The sequence below is a fragment of the Notolepis coatsorum genome, assembly GCF_963971535.1.
Source record: "Notolepis coatsorum genome assembly, chromosome: 17".
In the NCBI taxonomy this organism is placed as follows: Eukaryota; Metazoa; Chordata; class Actinopteri; order Aulopiformes; family Paralepididae; genus Notolepis; species Notolepis coatsorum.
Window position 1 is genome coordinate 40,873,542 of NC_140181.1, and position 14,002 is coordinate 40,887,543.

The 14,002-nt window shown below is 41.9% G+C and overlaps 1 pseudogene across 1 annotated transcript in view; it reads left to right on the forward strand.

Annotated features, from left to right (window-relative positions):
* The window catches only part of LOC311244488 (forkhead box protein J3-like), a 182,091-nt pseudogene that overhangs the window by 84,528 nt on the left and 83,561 nt on the right, over positions 1 to 14,002 (forward strand). The window lies entirely within an intron of this gene.

Sequence of the window (14,002 nt, forward strand, 5' to 3'; positions counted from 1 at the left end):
TATGCGCCCAGGCTGTCTGCAATACACATCAACACACAGCAATCCATTCCACAGCAATACACAGCAACACACAGCAACACACTGCAATACACAGCAATACACAGCAACACACTGCAATACACAGCAACACACTGCAATACACACCAACACACTGCAATACACAGCAACACACTGCAATACACAGCAACACACTGCAATACACTGTAATACACAGCAATACACTGTAATACACAGCAATACACTGTAATACACAGCAACACACTGTTTATTTATGTATTAAATAAAGCTAGTGTAATCATGTATGCTGACGATTCGACAATGTACAGTACAGCATCAACATGTAGTGAGTTAAACAATATACTTGGAATAGAGCTTAAAGCCATAACAGACTGGGTCAACAATAACAAACTGATACTCAACATTGCAAAAATAAAAAAAAATTAACACAATGGGGACGAACAACGGATATATACGTGTTTCGATTACACCCGTTGTGGACAGAAGCACGGATATATCCGTGGCAAGTTGTTTTGGCTTTTATTCCATTTTAATAACCTATTCAAGGTCGCCGAGCTGCACTGCAGATGTACCCTACTCTTTGAATTCGAGAAAGTGCAATACCGGCCAGATCCTCTTAGGGGCGCTATCGCGATAATGCAGTGTGCCCTGTGGCTGAACGGAGCATTATTTTTTTTTACTTTCAATGGAGTTTTCAGTTCGCTGGATTCTGGATGTGCAGCAGGGGTGTAAAAAGTACCCAGAAATTATACTTAAGTGAAAGTATGGGTACCGTCTCAAAATCTGACTCAAGTAAAAGTCAAAGTATCTGGCTAAAAACACACTTGAGTAAAAGTAAAAAATACCTACTTTTAAATGTACTTAAGTACTCAAAAGTAAAAGTACATTTTCTTTTGAAAGGGATAGACCAGGGGTCTCAAACTCATTCCATCGTGGGCCAAGTTTTCATTTTAACTATACATTGCACCAGGTGAGTTAGTTGAAGAGGTGAGCCAATTAGTGAAATCATCAGCTGGTGTTTAGGCAATAAGGCTGGAATGAAACCAAGCATACACTCTGCCCACAATGGAATGTGTTCTGCGATAGACAATGCTGAAATGAAAGAACAGAGGACACTTTTTTTGCATTATAATTATTTAATGCACTTCTCCATTGAAAGTAAACTTACATGGACGGCATTCACATCACAGCATGAATAATATCACAATATTAAAAACAGAATGGTGTATCCTGAATAATATCACAATATTAACCACAGCATACTGGATTATCCTGAATAATATCACAATATTAAAGGCAGAATACTGGAGTACCCTGAATAATATCACAATATTAAAGACAGAATACTGGAGTACCCTGAATAATATCACAATATTAACCACAGCATAATGCGGATCTGACTGTCTATTCTTCTGATAGCAGGTGTTTAATCAAAGATCCCCGCTTTCTAGTGTTGCACAAGGGCCAATCAGCATGGGTATGGGCGGGTTCATTTTCCATTGATGGGGATTTGATTGGCTGTTTACCTGCGGTCGCAGGATTAATAACGTTAACGTTAGTTCGGCCAGATAAACAATTAAAATATACTAATTAAAATTGTTGGACCTGTGAGATTTGTACTTTGTAGGTCTGCATTTGAAATGTAAGGAGTAAAAAGTATGTTTTTTTTCTCTGAAATGTAATGGAGTAAAAGTACAAAGTATACAAACCTAATAATTCTAGAGTAAAGTACAAATCCCCCAAAACAGTACTTAAGTATTGTAACAAAGTACAATTACTCAAGTACTTTACACCCCTGATGTGCAGCATGTAGATAGGATTACGTTTTGGATTGCGGATTTCACTATGCAATAAGCGGATTTATCATCAGCCAATGGACATATCGATCGACCAGATGGCGATCGATAACGGGGAAATGCTCGGGGGGATCCAACCGGCTCATGGTAAGATCTTTTTCACGTAAATTACAGCCCGATCGAGCCTTGTTATGATACGATACGATCGGCCTATGTGGCTACTTAGACGAACACGGTTATTGGTAATCAATAATAAGAAACGACGTCCCCCGCCCCCCCCCCCCCCCCCCTTTCATGCATACATGCTTGAGGATCGTGCCGATCATATGCAGTTTGAGTTTTAACTGTAGCATCTGTATAATGGAAATGCCATTGGATATAACGTTAGTATCTATTAGCCCTTTATCTCGCCTTCCAGGAAATATACTAGACCAAATGCCGTATAACGCTTATATTCACGGCGCTATAAAATGAGAACGTATTGATGAAAATATTTCTTTAATTGAAGGGACGGTTTATGGTCCCAATTGACAATGAGAATGGACAGATAGCAATACTATAAAGTATAGATTTAGCTCTACAAACAGCCCCAAGTCTGTTTACATTTGCCGGTCCTCTAGAGATTTATTAGACGCATCCCAATGGCCCCGAATGTGTTAAGCAGCGATCCACAATTAAGCCTGACTCTGGCTGGTCAGCCAGTGGAACATGTAAAAGAGGCTAAGTTGCTTGGCATGGTTCTTGATTCTGGGTTAAAGTGGACAAAGCAAATTGACAGTATCATAACAAAAATAGGAAGGAGCATAGCTGTGACAAGAAAATGCACAAAGTATTTAACACCGACCACTTTGAAAGAAGTCATCTAGGCTCTGGTTTTGTCACATCTTGAGTACTGTCCCGTCATATGGTCATCAGCAGCAAAAACACATATACAGAAACTACAAATAGCTAAAAATAAGGCTGCGAGGCTAGCTCTCCACTGTTCAAAGCGCACTAACATTGGAGTTATGCACAGACAATTATCATGGCTTCCGGTTGCGAAACGTCTGCAATCCCGTCTCATTACTTTTCTCAGAAATGTTCAAGTTGTCAAAAAAAAAATTTATGATCATATAGTTTACATAAGAGAAGAACATGACCATATGACCAGACAAGCTACGTCAGGCCATCTAATGGCACCTAAACCGAGAACAAATCTACTAAAATCTTCTGTGACTTACAGAGCTATCATGGAATGGAACTCATTGCCAAGCTACTTAGCTGAAATAGAATCCAAGGCCACCTTCAAGAGGAAGTTAAAGTGCCATCTACTAACGAGCATGCACTGAGCACTTATGGCATAGCGGTGAAAACCAATTGACTGTGAGTTGTATTTATGTTGATGGCAGTGAGTGCTGCTCAGGAAGCACTATTTATTTGATTTTAATTATTTGATTTTAATACTTTTTACTAATAAATATCTTGTACAATATCATCCTAAATTATATTGATAATGATGTAATTGATGATGTAATTGATGTTGATGTTGATAATGATGTAATCTATTGAATATTGTTGTATCGTTGTGTGTGCCGGACGCATGAATATTTTAGGCAACCAACTTGTGTTTAGCGTTTCTCTGATTGGCCACTACGCCCATGTGACCGCGGCAGCGCGAGAGAGCTGCAGCGCGGAAATAGGCTGTCTATTGCCTCGCGCTGCAGCGCGGAAATAGGCTGTCTATTGCCATTCTCTAAGACAAACTCTAACCTTAACCAGCTCCTTAACAGCGCCTAAACTTAACCCTTCTAACCTTAACCAACTCCGAAACAATGCCTAACCTTAACCTTAACCAACTCCGAAACAATGCCTAACCTTAACCTTAACCATAACCAACTCCGAAAGAATATTGCCATTCTCTAAGACAAACTCTAACCTTAACCAGCTCCTTAACAGCGCCTAAACTTAACCCTTCTAACCTTAACCAACTCCGAAACAATGCCTAACCTTAACCTTAAAGTGGAGATGAAGCAGTGAGCAATGTGATCCTAGTTTGTTTGTTGTGTACCTTGTGTAAGACAGGGTTCTATAATCAAATGTGAAATCTATCTTATTTGTCTGAAAAATATAATATAATATCCCTGTTTTCAACATGGGCGCCGCCATTTTGTTGCTGACGTCATGGCTGACGTCATGCCGGGGGTTGGGTGTATACACTCTGGTTAGCTGCCTATATTGAATGGGTCAGTCAGCAAATAAAATGTTGCCTACAAAACAACGGGACCGCGGTGGTTCTGTTTGTATTGCTCCTGGCTGTTCAAACTAATTTTACCATGTGAGAGAGAGGAAAGTTGGTTAATTTCCACAAACTACTAGTGAAAAAAACAGTGTTGTTGACATGTTGGCTCGGTCTGGCTGCACCCAGGCGGCGCGACCAGCCTGTTGGACAGGGAAGGAGGATCTGCAGCGAACACTTCATTGCCTCGGATTATGTTGTTGGGGTGGGATGTTTGTCCAGAAGACCACTAATCAGCTGAAGCCGGACGCGGTTCCCTCGGTCTTCGACAGACAGACCGGCGTTAGCTCTCGGGAGCGATCGCTAGCTAGTTGGCACCAGCCGGGGCCCGGCGTTAGCTCTCGCTAGCTAGCGTTAGCAACCGGAGCGTCGCGGAGCATTCAGCCTGCTGGCTACCTAGACCCACTTCAACCAGCGTCGCGGAGCATTCAGCCTGCTGGCTACCTAGACCCACTTCAACCAGCGTCGCGGAGCATTCAGCCTGCTGGCTACACAAGCTGTGTAGCCAGCAGGCTGAATGCTCCGCGACGCTCCGGTTGCTAACGCTAACTAGCGAGAGCTAACGCCGGGCCCCGGCTGGTGCCAACTAGCTAGCGATCGCTCCCGAGAGCTAACGCCGGTCTGTCTGTCGAAGACCGAGGGAACCGCGTCCGGCTTCAGCTGATTAGTGGTCTTCTGGACAAACATCCCACCCCAACAACATAATCCGAGGCAATGAAGTGTTCGCTGCAGATCCTCCTTCCCTGTCCAACAGGCTGGTCGCGCCGCCTGGGTGCAGCCAGACCGAGCCAACATGTCAACAACACTGTTTTTTTCACTGGTAGTTTGTGGAAATTAACCAACTTTCCTCTCTCTCACATGGTAAAATTAGTTTGAACAGCCAGGAGCAATACAAACAGAACCACCGCAGTCCCGTTGTTTTGTAGGCAACATTTTATTTGCTGACTGACCCATTCAATATAGGCAGCTAACCAGAGTGTATACACCCAACCCCCGGTATGACGTCAGCAACAAAATGGCCGCGCCCATAATGCTAAATGCTTCAGAAATGTACACAACAAATCGTTTTTTCTTAGAAACTGCTTATTTTTATAACGTGACTTCTTCTGTGGCTTATCTAAATACTAATGTGATGCTATGAATATGTATTTATCGCACTGCTTCATTTCCACTTTAACCAACTCCGAAACAATGCTTAAAGTTAACATGCCTAAACTTAACCGGCGAAAGAATGCATGTTAAAAAAAAAAAATTAAAGGGAATCGAACTTGTCACCAACGGACCGCAGGATCCACAGCAAGGCGGCACTACCAGTTGAGCTAGTTGTCGATGTTAAAAAAAGGGGGATTACTGCTACATAATACTGCCGCGACAGAGCTCCGCGATGCTCTGCTGCTGCCGCGTCGCCGCGGGGGCGTGGCTAGACGCAAGTTGGGCGTGGCTAGACACAAGTTGGTTGCCTTTAATATTTAGGCGTGCCGGACCCCAGGAAGAATAGCTTTTGTCAAGTGCAAAAGCTAATGGGGATCCTAAATAAACATAAACATAAACATAAACACACTGCAATCCACAGCAATACAAAATACCATACTTTTTGGACTATAAACCGCGGCTTTTTCCCCAATTTTTCGACCCTATGGCTTATATAACGGTGCGGCTTATATGTGACTTGACGTGACCAAACCCGAAAATGTTAAAATCAAAATATTGCTTTTTTGACTGCATTGAAATGTTATTTATCTGTTCCCTTATTTGCTAAACTTAATACAACTTGTAAATGAGTTAATTCTTGTTATTTGTCCGACAGTATTGTGTCCCAATGCTAATTACATATGGTAAATAAACATTAAAACACCTGCGGCTTATAGTCCAGTGCGGCTTATATATGTACACATCATTCAATTTAGCTGCTGCGGCTTATAGTCAGGTGCGGCTTATAGTGCGAAAAGTACGGTAGCTCTTTTCTTTCAAGCCTTACTAAATATGAATCCATGTTCTAAATAATACCTCTTCTGTATAAAAAAATGCAGCTTTAAAAAATATAGCTTCGTATCTTTTCAATGTAATAAACATATGTCTATACTGAACACTGTGACCTCATTTTCTACTTCTAAATTACATGCTATACTATGTTATTTGATACTATCTTGTCTAGCACAGTCTCTGGAGCGTAACAGTAAGAAGCATTTTGTATGAAAGTATTCTGTACTTCTGTATGACAACTATTAAAGAAACTTGAAACTTGAAAACTAATGTAAATTATAACAGTAACCTCACAAAGATACGTATATTAATAAAGTAACTAATAGTAGTAACTAGTAACTTAAAGTGTAATATATGTGTTAATGCCACACAACGTTACGTATGCTTTTGTTAATCATAACGTTGATGCAGTAGCGTATGGCATAGTGTTGGCTGTAACGGACATTGAGAATAACAGCAGCACTACTGCACACATTAAAATTGCGATTCTAATAGATTCTAACATTTTCAAATCGATGCAGTTGAATTGTCACGTTAGGATCTATGCATTTCGATGCATTGTCACACCCTAGGCTACTGTTAATCAATCTGTTGGTCATTAATTGTGTCCGTCTGGCTCAGTCACAGGATGTACGTTAGCTAGGTTTAAGCGTACTTATACTTCGTGAGCCAACCCCGGGCCCTGTGAGCCGTCACGTGGCTAGCGTTAGCATCAGGGAGCTAGCTAGTAGCTAGCAACAGACGGGCTAATCCACCACAAATGGCTCCATGATATACTAGTCCATACAAATTCACTCAGTCATATGGTGCTAATGCATTTTTACATTTACCTGGATTTCCTTGTGGAAGGTCTTCAGATGTCGTTTGAGATTAGTGGTGTTTTTTCCCTTAATTCGATGACCACATTTCTCCCCGGGCAGAGCGGGCTCTCCTCGTGTTTCACTTTTTTCAACAATGCATTCTTTAGCTCCTTCGAGCTCTATATATCTAAAGTATGCCCAGAGGTCTGGTCTTCGTTTTACATTTACATTTACATTTAGTCATTTAGCTGACGCTTTTATCCAAAGCGACTTACAAGTTCTGTACGACAAGCCATCAGGAAAGGCACAACTCTATCAGCTGAGCAACAATGTTCATCAAAGTGTTGAGTGCTACAGTGTAGGTTAGTTTATTAGGACAAGTGCATGACAGCAATTGGTTTTGATAGTTTATCAGTGAGCTGGATACAATCCTACCTGGAGGGGAGGGAACAGATGGTGGAAGTAAACGGTACACTATCCCCCCCCTCACAGTGAGCTGTGGTGTTCCACAAGGAAGCATACTAGGACCGCTACTATTCCTAATTTATGCAAATGACATGTCGTCAGCTTGTGACTGCAACTTGTTCCTGTTTGCGGACGACTCAGCCCTGCTGGTCTCTGACAAGAACAAGTTACAGGTTGAAAAAGCCCTCAGCTCGGAACTAGGCAAAATCTGCATATGGCTCGCCGACAACAAACTATCATTACACATGGGCAAAACAGAGTCCATTCTCTTCGGTTCAAATAACAAACTCAGCAAGACCGACGGCTTCTCGGTTACAGTGGGTGACAATATTATCACAAGGAAAGATGAAATTACCTACCTGGGTTCCATCCTAGAGGCTAATCTTTCCTGTGACAAAATGGCATCCAATGTAATAAAAAAAGTCAACCAACGAACGCGATTCTTGTACCGGATCTCCGCTCTGGTAAACAAGAATACCCTGAAGACTCTAGCAGGAGCACTCATTCAAGGGTACTACGACTATGCTTGCACCTCATGGTACCAAAGCACCTCAAAGGCACTAAAAAACAAATTACAAACATCTCAAAACAAGCTAGTCAGACTACTACTTGACCTGACTCCTAGAACCCACCTCACCCCTGCCCACTTTGACAACCTAGGATGGCTTAGAGTAGACGACAGAGTACAGCAACTTGCAATGGGCCTGGTCTACAAGATACACTACGCGACCAAGGTACCCATGTACATGTCAAAATACTTCCCAAAGGTCAGTGAATACCACGATCACAACACCAGAGGGAGCTCCACAAATCATGTAAAACCCAGATTCGGATCAAACAAGGGACTAAACACGTTTCGCAATTATGCCACATCAATGTGGAACGCCCTGCCTAAAGCTGTAAAGGAATGTGAATCACTACCCACCTTCAAAAACACTCTCAAAAAACACCTACGTGAGACTGCAATTCGAAACTGGCCCCTACAAATGTCCTAACCTAGTTGTACAGTAAATGACCAAGTAAGGCTTTGTCAATATTCCAATGTACAGTGTAAAATGTGTGTGTGTCCCCTTCCCAACCCCCCCCCCCCCCCCCCACCTCCAATGTACAGCCCTCACCCAACCCACCCAACCCCACCCCACCCAACCAACCTCCTCCAATGTACAGTTTCTATGCCAAATGTATATACACTCCTTTTCTGGACACTTTTGTATCACAAACAGTACTGTATTTGCAAATCTGATATGTCATAAATGTATAGATGTAGCAGTACTGTCTATCTGTATGTCATGTATGTCATATATGTTATGATGAATTGAAAATGGGGGACCCTGATGTAAACAAGTCGAAAGTCTTTCTCTGGTCTGCATCCCCTTAACAATTGTATGTATTGAGCTGTACTGTACTGTACCCATTCTGCAATCTGTTAATAAACTTTTCAATCAATCAATCAATCACAGTACGGTTAGTTAGGGTTAGATTTTTTTTTTATCGTTTTTTTTTAAATTCAGATAATGGTTGAAGAAGTGCGTCTTTAGTCGACGGCGAAAGATTGGACGTGATTCGGCTGTTCTAACTGGGGTGGGTAGTTCATTCCACCATTGTGGGGCAAGGACTGAGAATAGGCGACTTCTCTTTGATGACCCTCCCGGAGCTTGGATAGGAGTAGGTCTGAGGCGGCCAGAAGATGCAGAGTGTAGGGGTCTTGAGGGTGTGTAGTTAGAGACCATTGACCGGAGGTAGGCGGGAGCGGTTCCCTTTGCCGCACGGTATGCTAGGTCGAGGGCCTTGAAGCGGATTCGTGCAGCAATGGGGAGCCAGTGCAGGTCCCTAAGAAGTGGGGTGACATGGGCCGACTTCGGTAGGTTTGAAGCCCACGGGATAATGGATCATTGTTGAGACAACCCTCGGCCTCACCCTGTTGCTGTTGGCCCGCGGCCGCCATTGTCTGACTGAGCTATTTGATAATGCTAGTATGCCACCTACTGGGCTTTCGACCTCTGTGCTTGTGCTGCTGTGTGAGGGAAAGAATGAACCAAAGCCCACGCGCTGCTTTGGCTGCAGTCACAGCCGGAAACGGAAATACTGAAATAATAATGAATTATTCGAAAAGTTATAATTATTTTGTCTCGTCTTGTTTTAATCAACAATATCAACATACATGAAGAGAAATTTCGTCCTGGTTTTTGTAAATAACATTTTTGTGTCCTCAGTTGTGGTCAACGTTATTTAATTAACTATTTAGTCACGTTAGCGTCACGTGGTCTTCAATAACGTGACGTCACGTCTCGTCGTCATAATAATAATAATAATAATAAATTTATTTTGTATAGCGCTTTTCAAAGACCCAAAGTCGCTGACAATAGGCAAAAAAGAACAAAGAAAACAAAGAAACATAGAACCACAGGGAAACGGAGGACAATAAGAATACACAGGAACATAGAACCACGAGTAACGGATAACAAATACAGGAGTGAGTAGGGGAGACAGTCGGGAGGAGAGTAAGGGAAAACCAAGGGGGAAATGGTGGCGAGTTGGAGGAGGGTGGTTATGGGTAAGGAAGGTTGAATGCTTGGGAGAACAGGTAGGTTTTGAGTCTGGATTTGAAGGTGGTGTGAGGGAGAGTCTGGTGGTCTGAGGGAGGGAGTCCCAGAGTCGGGGTGCAGCTTGTGAGAATGCCCGGTCACCAAAACGTTTGAGTTTGGATGACGGGACAGTGAGGGAAAGAGTTGACGAAGATCTTTCCTCATAATTTTCGTTGACAAAATTAACACTGCGAGAAAACAAATAAAATTAACTCGTTATCACGGGAAAACGGAGTAAATAAAATGTATGAATGTACGGCCTCTTAGGACTTCCGTACCAATGAACCCTTTATGGTACAAAATATCTCTGCACGACAATGCAAAGAAAAAAGTGACAGGTTACAGACAGTGGTTTCAAGTTTCAAGTTTCTTTAATAGTTGTCATACAGAAGTACAGAATACTTTCATACAAAATGCTTCTTACTGTTACGCTCCAGAGACTGTGCTAGACAAGATAGTATCAAATAACATAGTATAGCATGTAATTTAGAAGAAGAAAATGAGGTCACAGTGTTCGGTATAGACATATGTACAATGTTCTGAGTTACCATATAATATACAATACTATGCAGTGTACTAATGTACAGTACTATATAGTGCAAAGCAGAAATGGGATGAGGTACAATTTAGGTACAATTTACAGTAAGGTGTACGAGTTGTAGTGCAATCCTTCATCAATAAATATAAAGTGTGGGGAGTGGGTGCTACAGTGTGTTTGTTTAAAGTGGGTGTGTGCTATAAAGTGTGTGGAGTGGGTGCTACAGTGTGTTTGTTTAAAGTGAGTGTGTGCGTGTGGATGTGTGTGCTATGTGCGTTTGGTGGTTGTTGTTGTGTAGTGTTCATTGTTCGTTTAGCAGCCTGATGGCCTGGGGATAGAAGCTTCTTCTGAGTCTTCAGTAGGACAGATTTACACAGCTGACCATCCTGGATGAGTCGGTAATAACTCATTCTTTTTTTTTGTATCCACTTTTTCTCCTCTTTTTCTATTTTCCTCCCATCCCAATTCCACTGTGCCAATTCTCACCTCCCCTGTCTTGAACGTTGCTTGCATATGCCCCCCACTGGCCGGTTGTAGGGAGGATAGAAGCCTTGCATCACGTGTCCCCTCCGATACACGAGGAGGCAGCCTGTCACATATTTTCACCTGCCAGCGCGGACTCTCATTGGCGAGGTGTAATGTGTGGGAGGCTCACACTACCCCCGCCATTTCCTGTCTCTGCTGTGCAGGCATCCCCAACCGACCTGTAGGAGTCGCTGTCCACAACGTCCAGATTACCACCCATCGACTTCCCACCCGCTAACCGCCAATTGAGTTAGTATGACGGCTGGCCCAAGCCGGAGGCAACGCAGACAGCCGGAGTCGAACCCGGTGTCTCTTGCGTTGGTGACGAGCGCAATGTCCGCTGCGCCACCCAGCCGCCTGGTAATAACTCATTCTATAATGAATTCCATAAGGACGTGTGTAAATAATGGCACCAAACCAGACAATAATGGAAAATGGCCACAAGAGACGCTGGACTTATTCCACCTTTTCTCGCTCGGTCAAAATTTACTGAAGTTGAAAGTCTGAATAAGACTATCCTGAGACATGCCCCCATGTGGGGGGGAACCCCTCCCCAGGTGCACAACTTGTTTTGAGTAACTTCATCATCAACCTTTATTTATACTTGAAAAGACAATTGAGGTCACCCTCATTTTCAATGTCGTCAAGACTTTACAGACATTTCAATGCACACATTTCTACAATATAACAATAAATATATAATATATAGATATATAGATATATTATTAACTATCTATATAGTATAAATCAGCACACAGATTGACAGAATAAAAAAAACAATGCATAAATTGCAGACATAAGAATAGGTATAAAAGACAATATAAGTAGTGCAATGTAAACATGCAGACTTAATAATGGCATAAAATAAGTACAAAAGTACAATGTTGCTCGAAGGCATGTGAAACCCCCCGGAACAGTCAGTCCCCCCAAAACACCCCACACATCAATCCCCACCACATCCCCATCCAAGACGCACCCCCTGATAAAGCATGCCATGACCGAAGAAAAAACACAAAACAGCCTGTGCGTCACTCACATCGCCATGCACGATGACTTAACATGACTTAACACCAAGGATGAGTCAGATGTCTGAATGGGGAGTAGAGCCATGTTGGAATCAACTCTATGCCACGCACACTTATCTCAAGTTTGAATCGGGCCTTTAACCCTTAAACTGCAACAGCTGCTGAGTGGCCAACATGAGTGTGGTTGTTGTACCGGGAACCACTCCCCCAGGCTGTCTCTGTAAGATAACATATTCCTTTATTGATCCCTTTGGGGAAATTCAGGATGTAAATAAAACCAAGCCTTTTCGTCAGCTTGCCTGGTTGAGGGTTAAGAATGTGATATTAGTATTGGACGGGTTGTTTGGACAGTATATACACGCCATATTCCAAGATAGTATCTTCATCAGAGTGGTTGTGATTTACAATTGTATTTATATATATATTGTGATGAGCCTGGTGGTGTTCAAGCTCGACACAGACCAAAATAAACTATTTCAATGTCCACACAAGCACAATTTCAATAAATAAATGATATTTATTGTTTACCAGAACAAGTCCACTGGGAAATAGGGTAATCGTATAACAGTCCAGGGTCAAAACACGTATCAGGTTCTCGTACAAAAAAGGGATTGTTCAATACTCAGAGTTGTCGTCCGGTCCAGGGTCAGTACACAAGGGGGTTCCTCAGCCAGTCTAGGGTACAGTACACAATGAACACCTTCTCGCCTACCTTCTCAACTACCTCTCACCTCACAAAACTCTGTATCAACAATCACTCTCTCTCTGTACTCCGCTCCTACCTCACCTCCACTCAACCATACTCTGTCTGTCCTAGTGTTTTATGTTATGTGTGTCTGGTGTGTGTGTGTGTGTGTGTGGGATGTGGGTGATCTAATGGTGCACATGTGTGTTCTATCAGTCTTAATCAGCTGCCTAATTGCTTTTCCTCTCCTCATGGCAGTAGTATCTCCCATCCTTCACGTAGCCATGGGACGGGGGATGATATCTGCCACAATATATATATATATATATATATATATATATATATATATATATATATATATATATATATATATATATATATATATATATATATATATATATATATATATATTAGTGGTGTCAATCGATTACAATATTTAATCTGATTAATCGCATGATTGTCCATAGTTAACTCGCGATTAATCGGAAATTAATCGCATACATCTTTTAAAAATTTGTATCTACCTTAAACGGATATTTTTCAAGTTTTAATACTCTTATCAACATGAGAGTCAACAAATGCTTGCTTTATGCAGCCATTTAACACAAAAGGATGACCCTCATGCATTGCAAATTTGCATCAAATTCAAAACAGAGTGATGCACAAAATAACTTAAAAGAAAATAATAATTTAAAACAATGAATAAAGTGTGCATGAAATAATAGGGGAAAGAAAACATTAGGAACTGGTTACATTCACCCATACAAGGGCTGAGGACTCACACCCCCGCCCCCCCCCCTCTCTCACACACACACACACACACACACACACACACACACACACACACACACACACACACACACACACACACACACACACACACACACACACACACACACACACACACACACACACACACACACACACACACACACACACACACACACACACACACACACACTCTCCCAGATCTCTTTCTCTCTTGCCCCTTCCTCATCTCTCTCTCTCACCCGCGTTAACTTTGACAGCCTTAATATATTATATCCACATCTGTCTGAATATACCTGCATATAATCCTTTTTACATTCCTGTATATACTATATCTGTATATATCCCTACCTACTCTTACTAATTATACCTCTGGCCATTATGGTTTACTACCATTGTTTTTTTTGTTTTTTTTTATATATACCTGTATCACTGTATACAATACTATATAATACTAACACTGTACATATATTATTACTCAGTAGTACTCATTTATATATACTCCAGTTTAATCACTTGACATTGTATATTGCTATTGC